The 20,559-nt window shown below is 41.5% G+C and overlaps 1 protein-coding gene and 1 long non-coding RNA gene across 5 annotated transcripts in view; one reads left to right on the top strand and one right to left on the bottom strand.

Moving 5' to 3' along the window:
• The window catches only part of FGF13 (fibroblast growth factor 13), a 607,550-nt gene that overhangs the window by 480,273 nt on the left and 106,718 nt on the right, over positions 1-20,559 (top strand). The gene's annotated exons all lie outside the window — the stretch shown is intronic.
• Positions 1-20,559, bottom strand: part of LOC114674959 (uncharacterized) — a 79,996-nt gene that overhangs the window by 29,245 nt on the left and 30,192 nt on the right. The window contains exon 2 of one of the 2 annotated variants that reach the window (XR_003726050.2): positions 11,233-11,348. The exons of the other annotated variant lie outside the window; for it this stretch is intronic. This is a non-coding gene — a long non-coding RNA (uncharacterized LOC114674959). The remainder of the gene's footprint in view (positions 1-11,232; positions 11,349-20,559) is intronic. 2 annotated transcript variants of the gene reach the window in all.

Genomic DNA, 20,559 nt, shown 5'->3' with positions numbered 1-20,559 from the left:
ATTTGTTTCTCAACCCTTCCAACTTGACTTTGAGGAGCAGACACAGCTTCCTTATTCCCACCTAGTAAAAGTTGACTTGCCATGGATTTAGAGCTGAAGTTCAGCACTGCATGTGCTAGTTCAGCCCAGTGACTAACAGTACAGTCCCTGAAGTACAATGGACCTGAGTTCAATTCCTCCCCTTACTACTTTTTTGATGTGCAGTTCTGGGCAACTCAATTATCCTTGATTTTCATTTTGTCAGACATTGATGTAATAATACTACCAATTCACAGGGTTGCTAAAGGAATTGAAGTAGATCATCCATTTAAGCCGCTATCACTGAATCTGGTGTATAGTAGGTTCTCAGGAAACCTCCCTCATTTTCTATTCCTTTCTGCCTTCCTGTTGGTCCCACATCTCCTTGCCTGTCCCTCATTGTGGCACTCAGTACATTGTCTTCCTTATTTGTCTGAACAATCCAAGGTCAGAGATCCTGTGTTGGGCATTTTTTGGTGTCTTCCTGTGCTCCTTTGCCATGTGTCATATACTGCCAGCTCACTATTGGTTCACACACATTTCTAGGCACAGAAAAAAAAAATTCACAGAGCAGCTAGCTCTTTCTTCAAGCCCTTGCCTGGTATTTTAAGGATGGCAGAAAACACAGCAAAATAGTTGTTTTTAGAGTTTCTTGGAAATTCACGGAGGTTCCATGCTGGATTGGAATTCACCTCTAAATGGATATTGAACACCAAGTTCAGAACGTTGCAAGCCACTTGGGAGAATATGTCAAGTGGCATGCAGAAAATTGCATGCCACTTGGAATTCAGCGACATACACCATAGGTGATGCTCAAAGGATGGGGGAGGGGTGGCAAAGGGGTGAGGTTGGCAGGGAGAACCCTGAGGCAGCAGTGACCAATGCACATGATATGTAATGTGACCAAGAGTCAAACCATGATGCCAGGTATGTTCCTCAGGCAGCATGGGATTAGGTACCAAGCCAGTAAATGGCACACTAGGTGCACAGACAGGGATGTTTCTCATCGCTTCCATCCCCTGCCTCTGTGTCCCTTTTGCTCTACTCCTTCTATGTGGCACCATTACTCTTCAGGAAAAGAAGCCTTATTGCAGCTTGTGGTGCCCAAGCAAGGCTTCACAGATAACAGAGGTATAATTCAGCTTGGAAGTAGGTAAAGGACTGGAATTAGATAAAGAGAAAGAAGGAGGGTATTCCAGATGGAGTATATAGTGGGCGTCACCTGGAGCCAGAAATATGGATGGCATGTTTGGGGAAGGAGGATTAGGAGGAGGGACAGAACTGTGAGTTCAACAGGATTACTGGAGTGGGAAATTTACACCCCAGACGAACAATGCAATGTACAATTGTCCCCCAGGCAGCCTGGGATTCCTGAAGGCTGCGGTCTGACAAAGAAAGGGCTGGGGCAGGGGAATTGCAATTAGCTAACAGTAAATCGTTCTTTCAAAAAGCATTTCTAGGGGTCCCCATTTCGGTTAGAAACATATGGCCCTGGCAAGGGTCCTTGCTTTATTTGGGCCCGTTGCTTAGCCCTCCCTTGCCACAAATTGCTACGGAACAAAAGCAGAAAAGCAGCTGTCCTGCCTGAAGGAGCAATCATTAGCTAATGCTGCCATCTCCAGGAGCCTGCCTGCTAACAGCCAGCACGCAGCAGGCCGGCTTCAAACTGGCTGCCCAGGCAGACTCCTCCCACCCCCACCGCAGTTCCCACTGACTAGCTTGGCTTCTCCGGCCTGAAATTTGACTGGACAGCTGGAGAAAGGGAGAAACTACCCAGGGCTTCTGGAATCCTTGACTGCCCGCTGCCTTCCCTTTTCTCTGTTTTGACAGGAATTGTAGCAAAGGTTTTCATCTGGAGGATGAGAAAATCCTTTCGTTAGTTTGCTAGAGCTGCCATAACAAAATACTGGGTGACTTAAACAACACTAACGGATTTTCTCACAGTTCTGGAGGCTAGAAGTCCAAGTTCGAGGTTTGCTTTCTTCTGAGGCCTCCCTCCTTGGCTTGCAGATGGACACCTTTTCCTTGTGTTCTCAGACGGACGTTTCTTCGTGCATGCATGCCTGGTGTCTCTGTGTGTCCTAATATCTTCTTCTTATAAGGACACCAATCAGATTGAAGTAGAGCCCGTCCCAACAACCTCATTTAAACGCAATCACCTCTATAAAGACCTTATCTCCAAATATAGTCACATTGTGAGGCATTGGGGGTATTTCAGCCTATGAATTTTGTGAGGACACAATTCAATCCATAACACCCTGCATACAGTTATCAGAGAGCCCCGACTCTTTTCCTGTCTGAACCTTTGTCTCCCCATCACTACGTGTCTCCCCTGGAGATCTTGTCCAAAAACAAGTGCTTCTATAAAGTACAGCTAAGTTTTGCAGAAAAGAAATGCAAGTTTGTGATGACTTGCTAATGAATGGTGTTTCACAGTTCAGGGTGATTTCTTATTCTAAGAGTCAACTGATGTAATTTCATTATAGAGTTTGAACTTGCTATATATTTTCATGTATTTGTTATTTAATAACCATGTTTACTGCCTTATGCATGCCACATACTAGGCTACATGTGAGAAAAAAAGCTGAATGCATTAGATTATATTTTTTAATTAGTTCTTATTATAAGTTTAGACATGTATTCCACAAGAAATTGTTGGACCTTGAAGTGTCAAAATCAAAACCAATATTGAGTTTATAACCATTCCTCTCCTATTAACAATTGGTTTGTAACTGTAGACTTTGATTAATTTAATTCCCTATAGAGAGTTCTCTGGTTGATTTGTTTATTTATTTATTTTCATTGATTCCTGAATTCCAATAGTATTTTTAATATCCACAATGTGCCATGCATGGAGTTAGGTGCCAGGGATATGGTGGTGAGTGAAACCAGGAAGGTTATTGCCCTCATAAAACTTACTGTCTAGATTGAATCTGAGGCTATTTGTTTATTTCATGAAATATGATGAGTGTATAGTAAAAGATATGTTGGAGGCTTCTAAGATCACCCACAGGTTCGATGATTCACTCTGGAACTTGTTGGGCTCAGCACAGACTCATGCTCCTGACTAAGATTTATTACAGCCATAGGACACCCAGCAAAATTAACAAAGGGAAAAGGTGCACGGAGAGAAGTCTGGAGGAAACTAGACACAAACTTCCAAGAGTCCGCTCCCAGTGCAATCACACAGGACATGCTTATTTTCCCCAGCAACAAGTATGACAGCATATATGAAATATTGTCTACCAGAGAAGCTCATTAGAGAATCAGTGCCTACGGTTTTTATTGGGGGCTGGTCACATAGGCATCTTCTGCCTGGGATGTACCAAAATTCCAGATGCCCAGAAGGGAAACAGGTAGGTGTTTGGCATAAACCACATTGTTTGTGCAAAACTGTTTAAACCTAGTGAGGCACTTTTACCATTTAGCAAGTTTTGTATCAGTGTAAAGAACTTTTGCCAGCCAAGTTCCCAGACACCAGCCAAGGGTCAACTGTTCAAGCAGTCCTTTCTAAGGACAGAAGTCTCAGGTCCGGAGACTAGTGAAGTAATGTGAGTGGGGCTGGTATTCTGGAAAGTAAGATTCCCAATGGCAGCAACAAAAGATGCAAAAGCCTAGTGGGAGAGGGAGCCTGACTTACTCATGAAGCTGAATGTAATTTGGTATGCCCAAGAGAAGGTGAGGGAGTCAAGGTAATCAAATGGACACTCTTTGTAATACTCTTATCCATTTATTCATTCAAAAAATGTGCATTGGGTGTTATATAAGGAACTGAGGAAATAACAGGGAATCAAACAAATATTCATGTCCTTATGGAGCTTACATTTTAGTGCATTTTATGTGCATACACTGAATTATGCCACATCCATTTTACTGGAAATCCTCTCTCCAGTCTTGAGCAAAACATCAACATTTACATATATTTGGCACACTCCATGATTAGAAGAAACACAGGAAGATGCCTTCTACTCAAAACTCCAGCTAGGCCTGTGTATTAGTAACCTGTATGTATTAAATGCTGATAAAGTTGATTCTAATTGGAAGCTATTTGTTACCACTATGATCAGAGGGCTTGGCATTTTATCAATTCTGAATCCTATGATCAGAAACCCATTTATGTGGTGGTAGTGTGATTTCGTTGTTGCTGTTGATAACCATAATGAAGAACAACCTGTTAGCTATTTAGAGAGCAGTAAGACAAAACCAGTTCGGTAAACAGATCAATCAGCTTTATTCAAACAAAAGAGCATCATTAGAAGCCTAGTATCAGATCAATTTTGATTAAGTCAACAAGAACGCTGCCATTTAGTAGACTAGAACTATTCTTGGTAACTGTCTAGTGTAGTCAGCCAGGACACATCTCAATCCTGTCTCCCATATTACATCACTGAGAGTTCCTCTTGGCTTAACTTGAGGCATTTCATAAAAGAAACATTTACTTTCACAGAGTTCAGTCTTACACTCAGAAATTTCCCAGATTTGGCCACAAAACTGAAGAGGTTAGGATGGTTACAGCATTTATACACTCATCTCAAAGTCCCACGAATCTTATAGATTGATATTGTTTATTTTCAACTGAATTAGGCTCTTTCAGAACTCCAGTACGCTGATAAGGCAGAAAGTTGATTAATCAGATCTATCCTGATGTCTGTACGCTAAAAATCCAAAGTGTAGCTCATAGCCAGGAAAATGGGAAACCACTTTTGGAACTGTTACTTTGTTTCTACCAATACAATAAATTTCTTTTTTTTTTTTTTTTTTTTTTTTTTTTTTGTTGAGACAGAGTCTCGCTCTGCCGCCCAGGCTGGAGTGCAGTGGCCGGATCTCAGCTCACTGCAAGCTCCGCCTCCCGGGTTCACGCCATTCTCCTGCCTCAGCCTCCCGAGTAGCTGGGACTATAGGCGCCCGCCACCTCGCCCGGCTAGTTTTTTGTATTTTTAAAGTAGAGACGGGGTTTCACCATGTCAGCCAGGATGGTCTCGATCTCCTGACCTCGTGATCCGCCCGTCTCGGCCTCCCAAAGTGCTGGGATTACAGGCTTGAGCCACCGCGCCCGGCCAATAAATTTCTATATATTTGCTACCTTTTTATCTGACAAAGGTGAGTGACTGACAGTGCTTCCCTGTCTGCTGAATGTAGCTAAGAAACAGCAAGGAGAAAAACACAGCACTCCAGATAAGTAAAGCTTTCCCTAGCATTTAGCTCTTGAAAATGACAAAAATTTCGAGACATGCTGATGTACAACTTGAATCATTGCTTGAATTCCTTAGTGCCTAGAACAACAGAACAGTGGCCAGAAATCAGCACGTTCTCAATAAATATCTGGTGAATTAATTATTGAAAGAATGGATTAATGAAATATACAAACACAAAATAGTTATTAGGGAGTGTGTGAAAATTGAAATTATTCTGTAATATGGTCAGTTATCTGGGTTTGTATTTCAAATTTTAAGATTCGTTTCATGTTTCAACTATAAAAAATTCATCATCAATAAAAATGAGTTATGGAAGGTACAGATTCAAACATAGATACCTTTGATTTTTTCTGACAATGAGGAATGGCCTCAGAGATAAATGTCTGGAAAATAAATTGTTCACAAAACTATGTTTTAGATTAAACCCATGGTCTGTGCTTTGGTCCAGACAATGTGAAGGATTTGTGTACTTCAAGGCAGTATAAAATTGAGAGACTCGGGAGCATAGGCTCAGAGGACAGACAGTCCTATGTCTGAATGTGTAAACTCCAGGAGGTCAGGGGTAACGAGGTCTTGTTTGCCACTATCACTAGACTAGCCATCTATAAACTTTCTGGTCACACACCTCTACCTGAGTGTATATATTTATGTATGTATAAATTACACATATGTATATATCTACTAATATATTTCATGTTTTTATTTGTTGTATTATAGAGTATATGCAAACATACAAATTTTAAAAGTTTGGAAAAATACATATTCCAATATGCTCTTTCTATATCTTTTTTTTTTTTTTTTTTTTTTTTTTTTGAAATGGAGTCTTGCGCTATCACCCAGGCTGGAGTGCAGTGGCACAGTCTTGGCTCACTGCAACCTCTGCCTCCTGGGTTCAAGCAATTCTCCTGCCTCAGCCTCCCAAGTAGCTGGGATTACAGGTATGCGCCACCATGCCCAGATAATTTTTGTATTTTTTATAGAGATGGGGTTTCCCCATGTTGGCCAGGCTGGTCTTGAACTCCTGACCTCAGGTGATTTGCCCGCTTCGGCCTCTCAAAGTGTTGGGATTACAGGCCTGAGTCACCATGCCTGGCTGTCCACATATAATTGTCTTGCCCATTCCTAAGGCTCATGCATCCCACTTTGGAGAACACTTCTCTAGCATGTAGTCCATCGTAGGTGCTCAATTAATAACATTTGTTGAATTATTGAATGAGTTTAAATCCAGGTTTTTCTACTTACTGTGTGAACCTGAATAAGTTCTGCTATCAATATTCTAGGCCTTTGTTTTGTCCTCCATAAAATGGTATAAATAATAATAGCTGTATTGGGGGGTCATTGTGAGGCTTAAATTAAATAATATAGTAAATGTTAATAATAATTGCTGTGATATTGATGATGATGAGAACAATGGCAAACATGTTTAATTCTCCACTTCTTAGATGAAATGATTTATGCCTTGCCCTCATCACACCATTACTTTTGACCGTGGATACACCTCATATATTCCAGTTGATATGATGCATTCCATACACAGGATTTTGAAGTAAGATCTGTTCCTGCAGGACATCTGTTCCAGCCTGTGAATATAATTTTCTGGTAATGGACATAGAGAAAAGCAATAAAGGAGGAGGTATTTACCCTCTTTAAGCATATCTCCAAAAGTAGTACCGTTCGATGATATAAGTTGTGAAAGAAAGATGCTAGTGGAAATGATACAAAAGCAAGACCAAGACACACTTAGAGGAGTTAAAGGGTGACATCTTATGTACTAACTCCCCTATCTAATTAACTATCAGGCATAGAGTTACCCTCCACCCGCCTCTCCACCCTCATCAGAACCTGCCTATGCCTCTGAGCATGGATCACTTTGAAGTAAGGCAGGAATGAAACCAGGAAAAGTTCTGCGGGGACACACATTTCTCCTCTGACTCCTTAGAGTCCAGATTCTGCTAGTCTGCAGTATGGTGCAGGATTATACTGTGAGCTGGCAATGGGGCAATAGATGGTGCATGGAAAGAAGGAAGGAAAAATAACTTCCTCACCTCCTTTTCTTTCCTCAGCCCACTGTCTCCACCACTTTCACCAAGGTTGTCCTACCAAGGTTGTCATCTTCTAGTGACAAAAGCCAGTGGATATCTACAATCCTGAACTAACTCGACTTCTCAAGAGTATTTTATTTGAACTCTCGCGAGGCCCTTCTTCCTTCCTGAAACTCTCTCCTTCCTCAGTTTGTGTGATGTCATTATTTTCTACTTTGTCTTTTACCTTTTGTCTGGTCTTCCCTAGTCTCCTTCACTGCCTCCTCTTCCTCTGTCGTAAATGTTAGTGTTTCTCATGGTTTCATCCTCAGCCTTCTTCTAATCTCTCTCTCTCTCTGCGTTCTTCCTAGAGCAGCTCATCCATCTCCACACCCCCGCCATGACTGTAAGCACCATCTCTTTGCTCATCACTACAGAATCTTTATCTCTAGACCAGGACCCTTTCCCATATTCCAGGCTTATTACTTCTAGATTATCTTCACTGCCATCCCCTACAGGCATACCTAAACACCGAACGTATGTGTATATGTGTGCCCATTCACATGTGTGCAGCAAAAAACAATTAGTTGGCAGAGAGTCAAAAAACATTGGTATGTAGTACGAGCTGTCACTTTTTGAGTGATGTTGTGCAAATTTAGCTTCCTCACCTATAAAAATGTTAAAAAATCCGTTTGGGTGATGGGTACACTAGAAGCCTAGCCCCCGCCCCCATTTACAAATGTAATACCCATGTAACAAACAAGCACATGTACCCCCTGAATCGAATTTTTTTAAAGATGTTAACTAAAGCTGTCTTTTGGAAAGAAATAAAACATTTGAAGTATCTCTCCATTAACTTGAATTATTTAAAAGCCTGACAGTTTAGCGTTGTAATGTAGCTGGAAATAATTATTGCTCTAATATCCAACAACTGTTTTCATATAACCATAGTTATTTAAATCACCCATATAATTATAAACTTTTATTTATTTAAAAAATGGTGAAATGCACTCCAAGTTGCTAACGCCCCAGCCATCCCGTTGCCCAAGTCAGAAGCCCTATAGTACTCTTTGGAACCTACCTCCTCTTCCCCTCCCCATTGGGGTCCATAACCAACATCTATAGATTGTATATCCACAGTGGCCCCGTGGTCTGTTGCCTTTTCTCTAGTCACAGTGTCATTGCCTTAATTGAGGCTATCAACATTGCTCTTGCACAACTGACATGCTCTCCATAGTTCTCTCCACCTCTAGTCTTGTACCTACAACCGCCATGCTAGTGTTCATGCTGCAGCCACTGAAATCTTTCTAAAATGCCAACCTGATCAAGTCTCTCCCTTGCTTAAAGGCCTGGCATGGTTTCCCATGGCATAAAGGATTGTGTCAAATCCTATCCCGTGGTCCAGGGAGTCACACATAATCTGACTCCTAACACCTTCCATCGTTTTATTCCTCATCCCATCCCTGGAAATCTGTGCTCCAGCCATTCCAAACTGCCTGCATTTCTAAACTGTGCTAGACTGTCCCAAGCCTGTATGTCTTTGTACTTGTGAACTCTGCCTGCAATTTTCTCAGCCCAGCACATTTTCACCCTCCCCAAAATTGATTTGACTAATGGCCACTAGCCTTCAAAGCTCAGCTACAAACACTTGCTCTGAGACAGGCTTTCCTGATCATCCCTGAGGCTAGGTTTGGTAGGTAGGCATGTGTACCCGCCCCCGTGTGATTTTACAATGCCTGTGCCACATTTCTGTCATTACACTTGTCACCTTTTAAGGTAATTATGTGTACGTGTGTGTGTGTGTGTTTTGGTCTCTCTCCCCTGGGACTAAAAGCTCATTTAGGGCAGAGGCTTTGTATGATTTCTCTGGAGCAGCTACTCTCTCCACCTGGTTGCCTACTGCTCTTCCTTCAGTTCTCAGCTTAATATCATATCATCGGCCGGGCGCGGTGGCTCACGCCTGTAATCCCAGCACTTTGGGAGGCCGAGGCGGGCGGATCACAAGGTCAGGAGATCGAGACCATCCTGGCTAACACTGTGAAACCCCGTCTCTACTAAAAATGCAAAAAATTAGCCGGGCGAGGCGGCGGGCGCCTGTAGTCCCAGCTACTCGGGAGGCTGAGGCAGGAGAATGGCGTGAACCCGGGAGGCGGAGCTTGCAGTGAGCCGAGATCGCGCCACTGCACTCCAGCCTGGGCGACTAAGCGAGACTCTGTCTCAAAAAAAAAAAAAAAAAAAAAATATCATATCATCTTTTCTGGGATGCTTTCCCTGACTTCAACCTCCCAACCCCCAACCAATGGAAGGTCCTGTGAGATATCGCTCCTCTGTAGCATGAAAGTTCTCCTTTGCATTGAAAGTGCCTGTTTATTGTCTGTCTCTTGCAGTAAACACTGAACTCCTTGAAGAAAGGGACTAGGTTTTGTTCACGATTACGTTTCCCACTGCAACCTCCTAGAACCAAGCACAGAGAGCAGTACAGATGAGACACTTGTGAAACATTTGCTGATTCACTTTTCATTTGGAGATTGTGATTTTGCCTCTTATTTCTTTCATTAAAATTGCTTTCCCATTTATTTAAAAAATTATTTTTATTGTGGTAAGAAAGCATAGCATGATATCTACTCTTTTAAATTTTTAAGCGTACAATACAATATTGTTAACTATGAGCACAATGTTGTACAGCGGATTTCCATGTTTAAAACACTCCTGGTTACATCAACTTTTCCAAGCATTATATAGTTTTATAGGTTTGGACTGCTGTCTTGTCCTCTAGGTGGGGTTGTTTGAAAAAGAAATGGCAAAGTTGTATATGCTTTGAAATCAATGAGTCCTGTATTTGTCTGCTAGTGCTGCCATAACAAAACACCACAGATTGAGTGGCATAAACAACACAAATGGATTTTACCTCGGTTCTGGAGGCTAGAAGTCCAAAATCAGGGTACTCTTAGGTTGGTTTCTGGAGAAGCCCCTCTTTCTGGCTTATAGGTGGCCACCTTCGTGCTGTGCTCACATAGCCTTTCCTCTCCATAGAAAGAGACTGAGCTCGAGTGTTTCTTTGGCTTAGAGGGACACCAGATGTATCAGATTAGAGCCCTGCCTTATGGGCCCCAATTGAACCTCAATTATCTCTCTTAAGGTCCTGTCTTCAAATACAGTCACGTTGGGGGTTAGAGCTTTAGTAGATGCATTTGGGGGATGCGGTTCAGTTCATAACAGGTATACATCCCAAGATTATCAAAATTGTGTGCAATTAAATGAAACAATATATTTAAAGCACCTTGGAGCAAAGCAGCAGAATTAGTTGTAACCAGTGATCAAATATTCTGAGTGTCATTTACCTTACATCTCAAAGGAGGGGAATTATGCTGCTGGAGCAGTGCAGGGACTAGTGGAAGCCCCGGAGAACCTCTGGGCTTGAGAAACGGTATTTGAGTTCTCTCCCATTCCATCCCTTCAGGTTACTAGTCCTGCGGCCTAGAATCTCTTTGGCAGGCAGAGAAGCTCCATTCTCTCCAGGTCAAGTGGACATCTTTCTTCAAGGACTTTAATTTTACTATTTCCAAGGTACCAGGCATCTAAAAGCTCCCTAAAAGAACCCTTGCCTGGAAACCAAAAATACTACAAGCAGTGAAGACGGCATCGTCGTCGGAAACTTTCTGACCTCATCCCACTCTGGCCATCTGATAGGTGGGTTGAGAATACAGTGCCAACTGGGATGAAGACCTTTGAGAGGCCACGAAGAGGAGCCTCTCTGAGTGATTCTGTCAGTCCTGGCTAAAGAGGCCTGTGTCCAGGAGACACCAGCCTGGTGTGCCCTTGAAGTGTTTTTCACTCAATGCTACTATTGAGGGACCTTAGTAGCTATTGTGGGAAATAAAGGATTCTGAAGGCAAATTAGTATGTTTATTCCAGAGTTTCTCACATTTAATAGATTTATTTATTTACTGTAGGCTTTAGTTGTACCTTTAGCAAGCCAAATACATAGTACTAATTACCAATAGTTTGGTGTGCTGTGCAGTCTTTCACAAACTCACTGATCACAGGACCTCTTCATTCGGAGAATCTTGATCGGATTATTATTCTCCAAGACTCTCTTTTAGGAATGGTAACTCTGAAAAAAATCATGAAAAAAGCGATTGCTGTGAGTTGTACTTTGACTCAAATAATTCCTCCAGGCCTACCCTGCTGTCTCCCTCCCTGAGTCACCTACACATGGGCCCCCAGTAATTCAACATCCGTTTGGCCTCCTATCTTGGCTGGGCTGCCTTCTCCTGTTAGCCTGCCTTTTTCTTGACTGACTTAGAATTTCCATAGGATTCTGTTGTCAGCCTTGTGTTCAGGTTCCATTCTTTCTGATGAGAATTGGTGGGCACACAGATCAGGCCCTTGGGAGTGTCAGAACCTGGTTTGTTCCTAACTCTATCAGGGAGCTTAGAGTCTGTCATGGTTAGGAGGGAAACAGATGAAATCACTTGATACCTTTCAAATAAGGGCTTTGCTTACAGCCCAGGGTAGAGTGCCCTAGGGAGATACTAAGGGACTTGCATACTAGCCATCTTACAAAAGGCTAATTTGCCTGGAAGAAGAAGAAGGAAACCAGCATTTATCAACTGCTTACTATATTCTAGGCACTGTAGTAAGTGCTTTGCATACATTACTCGAGTTCGTACAACCAACCTATGAGATAGACAGAATTTTTGGATCCACTTTACAGAGCAGGAAACTGAGTTTCAAAAATATGAGGAGACAAGCCCAAGGAAGCATATCTTAGCATGAGCAGAAGAGCCAGGACTCCAGTCTATCCCCTTGTGGCTCTAGGATTCCTGCTTTTCACTAATTTTCTCTGTTGCTTCCTGGTGAATCTAGGGAGGTGGTGAAGTCCATCTGCATTGTGTTGGTCAAATCAAAGAGTACCTTATATAGCTATTTGAAATAACCTCTTTCTGCCCCCTCCTGCAGGAGCCAATTACTTTTAGGAAATAGTTCTGTAGTCAATAGAACTATTTTTTTTTTTTTTTATAGACAGTGATCCAGGTTCTGGTAGGGAACCTACAACTCCAGTCTTCATCCTCACAGCAAGGTGCTTAGATCCTCATCACTGTCACCTGTGTCTCTTAACAGAGCTCCCTATATCCTATCTTCCTCCTTCCCCCTCATATTCTCCACTCTGCAGCCCAAGTCACCTTTCTGAATGTCATTTGATTCCTTTCTGGTGTAAAAGCTAGTCACCATTGAGATAAATCCAAACTCCTTAAACTGGCTTCCTAAATTATTCCCTGCCTATTTCTTCAGAGTGTACCTCCCAAACCCTCTCCTCTGTGCCCAATCTCACCCCGTAGTCTGTGGACATGCCAAGCAACTTCCAGTTTCAGCTGTGTCCTGTTTAGTTTCAGGTAATTTCACACTTCTAAATAGGCTCCCTCATCCACCTCATCTGCCTTTTGAACAGCTGTTCCATTTTCAATGCTCAGTTCAAGTATCACCTGCTCTATGAAGTTTTTTCTGGTTCCCTCTCACCTTCTCTGAGTCTTACCAGGCCTGGCTCAGCCTCTGAGCCTTATATTCTTTAAGACGGCGCTGATTGCCTTCCGCAGGTTTCTCTCATCTCTAGACAAGCTCCTTCCCTAGCAGGGACCTGGGATTATTTATTCTTGTGTCTCAAACACCCAGAAAAGGCCTTAAACATCATGGGAACCCTGGAAATGTTTGCTGAATAAAAGAATGGAAAGGAATTTCTCCTAAAATAGGGTAAGAATTTGACATTAATTTTTAAATTGGCCAAGAGAATCTTCAAGAGAAATGAAATGAATAAGGATTGTAATTTGATTTGTTTTGTCCCTATTGTCATGAGATGTTAACCTGGAAAGATCTAAATATTTAATTTATTTTTCCATGAAACTCCTGAGAGGAAAAAGAAATTGTTGAAACGTGCCTTGTTGGGAGGATTAGCATGCAACTGAAATACATTGTTTCTCCACAAAGGGGTGCTATGAACACAAAAGAAGCCATTCTCTATTCGTTTATTCTTCCTCAGAGAGAGAGGAACTGCACAAACCAAGTAACTTTTTTATTTTCCCTGCATTGTGTACAATTGTACAAGAATGGAATAACTCTCCACCATTGCCAGAAAATTATGTATGCCTCGGACAAGTCTTCCTACTAATAAGATTCACACTCACACACCCTAACTCCTTTAAAAGATTCAGGCATCCAGTTTAAAGATGTATGATTTGTGGTGTATCTGGAATTTGTTCATTGACACATTTAGATGTTATGTACTATGATGTCAGAAACACAACTGAACAGAATAAAAACATGCACGATGTTTGCTTTTAACTCTCATACAGGATAGACCATTTTAGAAGCAGGCTTATCCAGGTATCAGAGATGGGATATCAGTCAGCTCTTGTCAGTAATAATATATAGATATAGTAATACAAGCTGTGTACACTTGTTTAGATTTGTTTCTTATGAAACCACGATGGGGAGCACACATAACACAGCCAATATTTGGGAACGTTGTACTTTGTGTAACCAGTGACTTAAGCCAATCACATCTTGTCTTCAATGTCTCATTTCCAGTTTCTGCCTTCAGCATATTTTGATGGCCTTGGATTCTGAGTAATATTTTTAAACTGTACTCATGTATGTCTTCTCATTGAGACTTGTTCCTTTAACTCCTGGGCTCTGTGTGTATGTGTGTGTTTTCCATATTTATAACTCCTGCACATGACAAAGGTCCTGATACGTTCTAAGGACTCAGTTAATGTTTGTGGATTGCTTGCTTATTGATCTGTTTTCACAAAAATGCTGCCAAAAAATGTCAAGCAGGATAATGATGAGGTTACAAGAGAGACAACTGAATGGGCAAGAAGAGACAAAGGGTAAGAGAAGAGGACTAACTTCCATTGACTGCTCACGAAATGCCACGCACTGTACTGAGGACTTTCTCTAAATATCTCATTTAATTCTTATAAAAGCCCAATGAAGAAATAATTATCACCCCAGTCCCACCACCTGTCTTTTGCATGATTGTGGCCATGATATCAAAATAATCAAATAGATGGCATTTGGAGGTATATAATAGTCTTTACCTATGCCTTCCACACATCAGGGTCTCAGTGGTGCTTGACTAGGATTTGCACTGTGGGTTAGTATAGTTCATGGGTTGTTATTTGAAGCTGACTCTTGTGTTCATGCAGGTGAGCAGGAATCTTCCTGGCTGTTCTCTCTGCCCCTGTTACCCTCAGTGAAAATTAAAGGAAGCACAGTACATAGTGGTTGACGGGAATGAAGGTTTCCAACCTTCTAACTGTGGTGGGAGAGCTTCCTGTGTGGCATTTCCCCTCCTTCCTGAAACTCTTTACTATCGTAGGAAATGAGTGACTTGGGCAATTGCGATAGAGTTCAAACAATTGGATTCACTGAAGAACATTTTATGGAGGAGGAGGAGGAGGAACACAAAATCTTGAAAACTCTAGGTTGAGAGAAACCATCAAGGGTATCCAGGTTAACCACTAAGCAGGCTTTTGAATCCCCTGACAGTATTCCAAATTGCCATCTCTGTGACCTTGGCAAAAAACTTCTCTCTTAGTGAGTTTCCACATAGGCAAAAACAAAAACAAAAATGAAAAATCTAAACAAACAAAATCTTATAGGGTTGTCGTAAAGATCAGAGAAAACATACTCCTGGAATATATTAGGTACCCAGTACATGTTTTAAAAATAGACTTTATTTTTAGAGCAGTTTTAGGTTCATAGCATAACTGATCATAAGGTACAGAGTTGACATATACCCTGGGATCCCCTGGATGGCCTCCCCCCTAGAAATATCCACCCACTGGAGTGGTACATTTGTTACAGTTGATGAACCTGATTATCACCTAAAGTCCATAGATTGCATAAGGGTTCGCTCTTGGTGTTGTACATTGTCTGGGTTTGGACAAATGTATAAAAGGCCATTATAGTATCATACAGAGGAGTTTCACTGCCCAAAAAATCCTCTGTGCTCCTCTAATTCATCTCTCCCTCCCCACCAACCCCTGGCAATGACTGATCTGTTTACTGCCTCCGTGGTTTTGACTTTTCCAGAATGTCATACAGTTGGAGTCACATGGAGTAACCTTTTCAGATTGGCTTCTTTCACTTAGTAAGATGCATTTAAAGTTCTGTGTATTTTCATGGCTTGATAGCTCATCTCTTTTAGCACTCTTTTATGCCATCGTCTGGATGTACCACACTTTAGTTATTCATTCACCTACTGAAGGACATCTTGGTTGCTTCTAAGTTTTGGCAACTATGAATAAAGCTGCTATAAACATCAGTTTGCAGGTTTTCGTGTGGATATTAGATTTCAACTCATTAGTACTCAGTATTGTTTAAATGAAAAATATATCTGTCCTTACTCCCATAAGTTCCTGCTTTCCATAAATTCTTCCCAAGGTGACGGATCAGTGCATCCAAGAGGCCCAATTTGCAGCAAAATGCTCATTAATTAGCCAAGAGGCTGCGGTGGCACAGCAAGTAAACAACGTACTACAAATCTGTTTACAGCAGCTTCTGCAGACATTTTAAAACAATTAAACTGTCAAGGGGGCCTGGAGACAGAGCTTTGCATTTTAATGGGAAATGATTAAATCTCAGGCATTATTGCCTTTGATGTGTCTGGGCTTTAAGAAGAGGGCAGAGTATTGATTGAGGCCTCCAGGAAGGCAGGAAGCTTACTTGTGCTGCTTGACCACAATGCAATGAAAGCTTGGAGATCTGTCACTTCTTGGGCTGGAATTAAAGGCCACTAGCCAAAAATTTAACTGGATTTGTCAGCTTCTGTTTAGTCGGACTCTGCCTGTAGGAACAGATGATAGATCATGACCTCCGGGGTATTATTCGTCGATTGGCAGAGAGAGAGAGAGAGAGAGAGAGAGAGAGAGAGAGAGAGCCCCTTGCTGATGGCATCTATCAGAAAAGGCTGAATGACACAGAGCCATGTGGTGACCTCAGTATTTACACTATCTGGATTAAAACCATTGTAAAGCAAGTGAAAGCCACCCATGTAGTCACTGCCTAAGTCAACTCATGCAAACTGCACTCTCACCTGTGAATATGTGTGTGCCACAGTTATGACAGACACGCAGTCTCAAACATCTAATGTATTCACCTTCTCTATTGAGTTGATCTATTTACAGGTGGTGGTCAGATCACATGTGGTTCTTACCCTCTAGCTACTCACAGTCCAGTAAGTGAGGGAACATGTAAGCAGCTGGGTACCATCCAGTACAACGATAGGTGTTGGGTACAGTGAGGGGACCAAGGAGGTCACATTCAAATTGAGAGATGTGGAGGGGCTGGCAGAAAATTTAAGGGGACAAGGACACTTCAAGCTGAGGGAAGTTCTTGAACAAACCTGTGGAGGTGTGAAAAAGCCTAGTACATTCCAAAAACCAAGTCTGGTAGTGTGGAACCTGAGTCCCCTGGTACTTTTGAAAGGATGGGGTGACCTTAGTCCTCAGGTTTAAAAACTGAAATCACGAAATAAATGATGACGTTATTGAAGTATAGCACCACATAACGCTACATAGAATAGGTGAGCACTACCATTGTCTGTGCCTTTCTATTGCTTAAAATCCTTCCATTTGTCATACTTCTTAAAAGTATGCCAATTGGAGGACAAGACACTTGCTTCCAAAATGAGAATACCTTTGTGAAAATTGACAAATTTGTGTGAATTAGCTTAATCAGATTGCTTTCCTCCACAACACCTGACCAAGACCAGCCACTCTGATGACTAGGAGAATAGGGGGAGGTGGAATGCAAAAGAAGGTAGGAGCATGGATTACTGAGGGTGGAGAGGGCTCCTCTTGCAGTGGAATTACAGGCAGCCAAGGAGCAGCACAAAGGCCCTGCATGGCTGAGAATTAGTTTAGGGGAAAGGAAAGAGGATCGCAGAAATAAATCTTACCTGACTTGCAATTTGGCTCCATGCCAGCCCTCCTTTTGTTTATTTCTGTGCTGTCTAGACATCAATAGATTGAGCTGCTCCCATCCCTGGGGACCCCCTTCCCCACTACACTGACCAGTGCAGCCCCTGCAGGGCCATTATGAGAAGCTATGGCACATCTGAAAGAGTGAGTCTCTTGATTAGACCTCATAAGACCGCTCATATTAAGATGACTTAATTTTGTCCCTTGAGAAATACCTTTTTTTAAGAGCTCTTACATCGGCCAAGAGAGACTGCCTCCATATTAGGGTTTTCTATTTTTGTTTGAAGGAAATTGGCATCTCTCCTGTGTAAAGAGTTTAGTGAAGCCTAAATTCTTCCATTAGCCATTTTGGTTTGCAAACAGGGATCTGAATATATGCAGCTTTTTACCTGGTGGCCTGAGCACTAGCTCAGCTTCCTAACCAAAGAACAACGGGGAATGCCCCATGGCCACATTCTGAATCTGATCATCTGTGCTTCTAAGCATGATTGACTAGTTAAAATAATGATTTTCTAGGGAACAGGACTGGCTACAGAATTTGCAGGGGTTCGTGCAAAACGAAAATGTAGAGACCCTTGTTCAAAAAATGGTTAGTTTCAAAATGGTGACAGCAAATCATTAAACCCAGTGCAGGGCCCTTCTCAAAACAGGGCCCTTTGCTGCTGCATAGGCCATGTGTCCAGGAGGTAGCCCTACCAAAGAACAGATATTTTGCCCTTTTGGGTTCTAAAGGCTCCTGTTGTTCAGGTCCCTGGGCTGTGGATGGCTATTGGGGTATAGGGGACGGTGTTTGATTTCAGGGCAGAACAAATTTTCTCCATCCTCTGCCTACTGCTGAAATCCCATCCTCAGAGCTAAACCAATTTTGTTGAGGCTGGATCCATTTGGGAGGGGCTGACATTTGCGGCTGTTGTCTGTTACACTCTTAGTGTTAGATGGAAAAGTGGAGGGAGAGAGCACAAGGCAATTTTGATTATGCGGAGAAGCTTATGAAAAAATATGTAAGTTTATGGAATGCTTTTGGATATACATTATCTTCCTTTCCATAGAGCACTGAATATGAGTATTGGGGCTTAATAAATATAGCTCCCCGTGGGTGTTGGTAATTCTTCAATATTCATTGATAGTGACAATATTCAGAACTTGAGACAGATTTCCTTTCTCTCTGACTCAAGGGCAGTTTTCCCAGAGCCACACAGAAGGAGAATCCAATCTGTTCAATAGGAAAGACTCATTTGATCCCAGAATAACTTACATTTCCATTTCTATTTGAATTTTTAACAAAAATAGTGGGTCTTCCATAGAGCAAAAATTAAAAGTATGGCAATTTTGTTTCAGGGTTTGCTTTTTCTTAAAATTTTGATTCCTATATTAACACTATTGAGTGCTTCAGTAACGAGTATGGTGTAATGCTAAAATAGTCTGTTTCTTGCTCTTTGTTATAATTAGCTAAAAGCCTTTTCATAGGCTGCTCATAGATTTTCTGAATTTTTAACAAGGGACTTTGATATGAAAATATAATTTTGTGGCACAGAACTAAAAGTTCTGGTAGAATTTCAACATTTTACGAGTAATTGTTACGGAGGATTGAGCAACTATAATTCTTACAAATGTCTATTTTGCTTGTAGCATTTTCTATTCATCAATAATTCAATTTCAAAATAAAAGACACATTTCAACATCCCAAACGCTATCGGGGAGCCTTTCAGACTGTAAGATTCCTGACTGTGGGAGAAGTCTACCAAATAAGGCAGCTAGCTCCAAAAACTTCTCTAATGTGCTGAGGGATCCTGTTACAGACCGTTTTTCACAATTCTAGAAGGCAAAATAAAATCATATGCTTGGAAATAGTAAGTTTCAGCAAATAGTATAGGCAAAGCTTATGTCTGAGTCCAAGCAGTGGTCTGATTACTGCCAGAACAATACTGCTACATGATGAATCATTAATGATCTCGGAGAGTCATAATGGTCTGTCACTAATGCCCATTAATGATCTCTCTATACCGAGAGTATGAGCTTGATGTTTCTGGCCATTACCTTGGAGACTACTTTAGATATGCCTTAAACTTTCTCTGATATCCTCTCTCTCTGTGTCTGCTCCAAATGTAGACAGCAATTGTCTGGGTAGGACCAGCTTATAAAGAAGCATGGCTTTGTTAAGGAAGTCGTATTCAGGTAAGATTTATTTATGCAATGTTTTTGAAGGACATAGATTTGAATGTTTCTCCTGGACATTGATGACTTTGTAGAAATTAACAAAATTATACCAGGGATCTTTCTGCTGATATCTTTTTCTTTCTGGATGGGACAGGGGTTCTCGATTCCCTTTACCTCGGGATGTTTGACTGTTAAGAATAGATTCTTTTTGCAAAATGCATCATTTTTTTTTTCTAGGAGGAATTTAAAATATTAATTGTTATAAGAAAGTGAATGTGTTTTTCTGACCATTTGAAACTCTATTTGCATTTAGAAAATGGTGGCACTCACTGATTCAAGAGAGATTTCCTACTTCTAGATTTGCATTTACTCTATGCATACAGCACAAAACATTAATTTTAATTTCTAAAGAAAAAAGAGAGTAAGTAATCATAATTGGCTTTTAATGTAGTTTTCTTTTAGCTTAGGGAAAGGAAAGAAAGAGAAGATGACACTTAGCTAAGGGAAGGTGGACACAATCACCCTTTAATTCTGAGAAACTTATTAGGTGTATCTTCAGGGAAATCACAGAAGATAGGCACTCCATAATGTCTCAGTGAAACTAGGAGAGTATCGGTTCCTCCATGGCGGCAAGGCAGATGCCGCAGATAGCTGATGGAACCAACGCCCAAGAGCTTCCAGCTCACGGGAAAAAAACAAGCTGAGAGAAGGTTGCCGGAGCGACCAGTTTCAAGTCTCTTTAAAAAGAGCAGGACAGGGATTCTTTTGGAGGGTTGAAATCACTCCTCCAGCTACATTTTTAATGGGAAGTTTTTACATATAACTAATAAAAAATGGCATCATTTCTTGGAAAACTTTTTGCCAATCTTCGTATTGTCTGAATAAAGCCACCTCATGAAGCAAACACTTTCATGGAAAGCCTTTGCACTTCCTTTATCGTTGAACCTGAAAGGATCCCAGAGAACTCTAACCTTGCTACACGTTTTATTTTGGTAGAACATGTTGTCCAGATGAGTAATTATTCCTGGTGATTTTCTGTTTCCTCCAAATCTTTCCCTCTGTCCTGAAACTGCTGAGTAGCATGTGTTTATTCACGTAATTAACTGGGATTAATAGGCTTTCTCTTCTGAGTACCTCACCGGTTCTCCTGAGCTATCTGGAGTTCTCCTAGAGCATCCCCAAATG

The sequence above is a fragment of the Macaca mulatta genome, chromosome X (assembly GCF_049350105.2).
Source record: "Macaca mulatta isolate MMU2019108-1 chromosome X, T2T-MMU8v2.0, whole genome shotgun sequence".
NCBI classification, from domain to species: Eukaryota; Metazoa; Chordata; class Mammalia; order Primates; family Cercopithecidae; genus Macaca; species Macaca mulatta.
Note: the sequence above shows the minus strand (reverse complement) of the source record. Positions and strands in the feature narration are given on the sequence as shown.